Here is a 5,344-nt window from a genome sequence, read left to right on the forward strand (position 1 = left end):
TTCGTACTCGCAGGACTTAATTCTAACATATTGATATTTGGTCGATCCAATGTATTATCAGGCATTTGTACATTTTACGAAAAAGCAATGGCATTTCTTGAGATGACACACTCATGATTCATTATTAAAATAGTAGCATAATTAAGTTCATAGTAACCAGAAAAGTGATTCCACATATGCAATTCATTCGTCATCAAGTTTCATCATTAACACTATCATGGGTATAGAAAGTAAGAACAACCAAAAGGGTTTCCATCCCGAGGGACTTCAGGCTTTCAACACTCTGCAGAGGTGTACAACTGTATCCACACGGAAGAACGGGACGAACCTCCATACTCGCGAGCGAGGGTAAGGGTTGCCTCACGTCTTTCAACCTTTCCCTAACCTGGCCCGAATGTCACATGAAAGGTTCGACTAGTGCCCCGTTAATGCTACCAACATCTAACGGTCGCTACCTTCTTGCCAATTCCACGGATAGACCGGTCACGATTAGTTACTAGGCTTGCCAGCCCCATCCCTAGCATGTGGTCTGTACGGGCGGTTACTCGGACTCACATATCCCAATGCACGGTCCTTAACTGCTCCACGAGTTATGTCACTTGAGATTCCACACTCACAGTGACCTAGCCCTCGCTTGAGCAAGAATTACCAAGTTGATCATCATGTTCATATCACAAGGTTATGTTGAGTCCTTAATCAAAATTAGGGAAGTAGATAAGTTGTAACCCTCATTCATTTTAGTAGTCAATTATCCCGGTGTTGCAACCTACACACGCAAGTATGAGTTCCCTTCCCCATACTCGATTTCTACCGTTATCTAAGCAAGTAAGACATTAAGCGTTACCAATCCCATTGATTAAGTGAAGGCTTTAATTAATCAATGAGTAGTTCTAACTTAGTGAAGCATCATTAAGTTGATTAACCAAAACTACATGAAATGCATGACTCATAATGAAACATAGTAAGTATCCAAAATAGGGTTTATAATAGTAGGGTGCCTGCCTAGTTATGCTGTTCGAATGAATTCGAAGTCAACGATGATGATTTGCACACGTTCCTCACGCTACTCGGTTCCTGAAAGAGACGAAGATCGAGATTGAAGATAACCAATGGGATTTGAAGATGAAGGCTTGACTCAGAACCTAGGAAGAGATATCTAACTGTGGCTCTACTATTGCACTATTTGTAACTAAGCTTAACCTAGTATTGTTGACCTTTTGGGTAAGCTTTCTAAACATGCTCACATCTTCTGTTATCCTGACGGACACTCTGACCCATGTGGCGGACTCTGCGTCTTGTTGGGCTTCAAGGTGACTTAGGTCTGGCTCGACTCTATTTTGAGTCAACAAATGCCCCGTCGGAGGTGATGGAATCTCTATTACTGGTCAGATGCTTTGGAGAACACTCTGATGGTTTAGGATTTAGATGTTACTAGGATTCGCTTCATCCATCGGATGGTCCGAGCCACGCGTTGGACACTCTGGTAGAAACTTGGAGGTCTCAGGTTTTTAGGCAACTATGTTTATAAAAATTGGCGGACGCTCCGTGAGATACTACGGACTCTCCACTGGCTCATGTCGACAGATGATAAGGCTCTTGTCACGCCTAGTTTTCCAAAGAGAACCAAGCACTCATCATATGTGTGTCCAAGAAGTCCACACATACAACAATAGAATAGAAATATCAGAAACAATGTTTATATACAGTAGAAAAAATACTTAATTTAACACTGACAACTATCAGAGTAATGCGGAATGAATGTTAATGTCCTCTTTAGGCTCCATCTCAAACAGGGATAGCTGACTGGGGGCTCCACATGCCAAGCACTTCTAAGAGATCTTGGAAAACTCCTCTGCATCTTTGTCCTTCTTCTGAGCAGCACTTAACTACACACTCGGCGTGTGGGGGGAATAGCAAGGGCGAGTCAATGTTAAACTCAACAAGTACAGGCGGAAAGTATATGACATGCAAGGCTATAACAAAGGTAGGCTGACTCGATTTGACTGCTAATTAGCATTTTTAGTTGGTAAACTTTTATTAAAGCAACATGTTTCTAATGTGAGTAAAATATCCTAACCCTTAGTTAATGGAGTATGGTTAACAATATTATTATTAATCATCATCATCATTATTACCGAGGTAGCAACCTCAAAAAGTAATTTGGGGTAGCTGGATAGTGTTCTTCATGTTGCTTAAGTTGCCTGGATGCATAGGCAATGACTCGGCCTTCTTGCATCAACACACATCCAATACCAATACCTGAAGCATCACAATAAACATCAAATGGCTTCTTGATATCAGATTGGGCTAATACTGGTGCAGTAGTCAACAGTCTCTTCAAAGTTTGGAAAGCCTATTCACAATCAGATGACTAGACAAACTTGACTTGGTTCTTTAACAATTCAGTTATGGATTTTGATACTTTAGAGAAATCTGGAATAAACCGACGGTAATACCCTGCCAATCCCAGAAAACTCCGAACTTGATGAACTGTGGTTGGCAGTTTCCAATCAAGCACATCCTTCACTTTGCTTGGATCAACTGCAATGCCTTCAGCTGACAAGACATGTCCAAGAAATTATACTTTCTTAAGCCAAAAATCACACTTGCTGAACTTGGCATATAGTTGATGTTCTCTCAAGCGGGTCAGAACAATTCTGAGATATTCCGCATGTCCTTTCTTATTCTTGGAATATACTAGAATGTCATCGATAAACACCACTACAAACTTGTCTAGCTTAGGCATGAATACTGAATTCATCAGATACATGAAATGAGCTGGAGCATTTGTCAAACCAAAAGACATTACCAAGTATTCATATAATCCATATCTTGTGGTAAATGCCATTTTGGGAATATCTCCCGGCTTTATCTTGATTTGGTGATATCCTGACCTCAAATCTATCTTGGAGAAAACTTTGGCTTTGGCCAATTGATCAAAAAGCAAATCTATCCGAGGTAAGGGATGCTTATTCTTGATGGTCACTTCATTCAACGAATGATAGTCGACACATAACCTCAGGGTCTGATCTTTTTTTTCACAAAAATTGCCGGACATCCCCAAGGTGATGAACTAGGTTGGATAAACCCCTTCTCAATCAATTCTTGTAACTAGGTCTTCAACTCGGCCAATTCCTTGGGTGGCATCCTATAAGCTCTTTGAGAAATCGGAGCTATTCCAGGTTGCAACTCTATGTTAAACTGTACATCCCTATCAGGTGGTAGACCGGGTAAATCTTCAGGAAACACATCCAGAAATTCATACACTACCGGGATATCTCTAATCTCCTTGACAGCAGTTGCACAAACCTTGCCCACTGATCTTCTTAAGGTTGGAAGTTGGATGAGAAGTTGAGAATTACTATCAAGCAAACTCACCCTTAATGTCCTATTCAAAGCATCTATAATAGCCTTATGCTGATACATCCAATTCATTCCTAAGATTACATCTATATCCTGATCCTTAAGGATAATCATGGTAGTGGGAAAAATATACCCACCCAGGTTTATGGGTACCTGGTATACCATTTCCTTAGTACACAGACGTCCCCCGGGCGACTATATAAAGAAATTTTCCTTTGTTGCCCCAATTGAAATTTCATGCTTTACCACAAATGTTCTATTGATGAATGAATGAGATGCACCCAAATCAAAAAGTATAACTGCAGGGTGATTGGCAACAGGAAACATACCCATCATCACTGGCTCCCCTTCTGGAATTTCTCTAGCTTGAATATAGAACACCCATCCTGTCTTCCTCTCATCTTTGCCCTTCTGAGCATTCTGATTGGGGTTCTTGTTTGGTGCCTGACCCTGTTGTTGATTGGCAGGGGCCTTCTAATAATTTTGATTAGCCTGCCTAGGATATGGACATTCCCTAGAGAAATGACTAGTCCTTCCGCAATTATAACATGGATAATTGTGACCCTAGGACATTGGAGCACTGCCACTAGGAGCATTGGTCTACTATGGATTCGGTTGAGTTATAGCAGGACGAACATTTGACTGTTGCCTGGCTTGGAACTGTGGCGGACGATAAGGACGATTATGATTTACTAGATGATAAATCACCCTCTGCCTCTTCTGATTTCCCCAAAAGATCCAGACGGCATACTCTTTTTTTTAGCTCCTTATGCTGCCGATACTTTGCCTCTGAAGCAATTGCAATATTTACAGCCTCATGATAAGTAACATTAGTACAAGTTGTCATCATAGTCTGCAACTTGGTATTCAGACCTCTCATAAACCACCTCTTCTTCTTGGCATCAGTATTGACATGTTCAGGGGCATATTGTGACAGGTGATTGAATCTTCCCACATACTGCATCACGGTTTGATCCCCTTGCTTCAAAGCAAGGAATTCATCTAGCTTCATAGCCATCACTCCTTCCGGAATATAGTGGGCTCTGAAGGCAGTACAAAACTCAGCCCAAGTTATTGGAATGCCAGCTGGTTGCATAGCCACTAAGTTTGCCCACCAAGCATTTGCTGCTCCTTGAAGTTGCTGGGCGGCAAACGTAGGTTTCTGATACTCTGTGCATGGAATAAGATCAAATTTCTGCTCCATGGTTCGAAGCCAATTGTCAGCCTCCAATGGTTCATCTGTCTTGGTGAACACTGGTGGTCTTGTTTCTATAAAATCAACATATGTAGCCTCCTATCTGTTATGGTGGCGACCACGGTTTCCTTGCATCTAATTCTGATTACTCTGAGCTATCTCATGAAGCAAACAAGAATTTTTGGCCATCACATTGACAAGTGCGGTTATAACATCAGCCAGATTTGTTGGAACTGGTGGTAGATCTAGAATACCGTCCTCATCTTGTGAAGTACCAGGAATATATGATCCCCGCGTATGACGCATTTGCTCATAACAAACTAAACTTTATTCACAAGTCTTTATTGAATTGCACAAAAGCTTACTCCAGACACATTACATAGGGTTTACTAATATAAACACAAACTCACAAGTACCAAACAAGACTACATAACTTAACTAGAACTAACTATTATACAACTCTACTCCTTTCCTTGATTACTTCAAACTTTAGGCTCGGTATCCATTTCAGAAATATTACCGCCTTCATTATCACTTTCATCGATCATCACTAATTCTTTAGGATCTTCTTCTTCTTCTTCCTCCGATTCACTACCATCGGCAAGGATAACACCTAGGTCCATTACATTAGCTTGGGGTTCATGATTAGGATCCAGGAGATTGCTTAGCCTATGAACTTCCTCATGTAGATAAGTATTATGCTCTTCTAAATCTTCTACATAGAATTCTAGCTCATGAGTTCTAGCTCTAGCTACATTTTCCCTATGCCAAGCTTCATTCCTTCCT

Source organism: Miscanthus floridulus, chromosome 17 (assembly GCF_019320115.1).
Source record: "Miscanthus floridulus cultivar M001 chromosome 17, ASM1932011v1, whole genome shotgun sequence".
NCBI lineage: Eukaryota > Viridiplantae > Streptophyta > Magnoliopsida > Poales > Poaceae > Miscanthus > Miscanthus floridulus.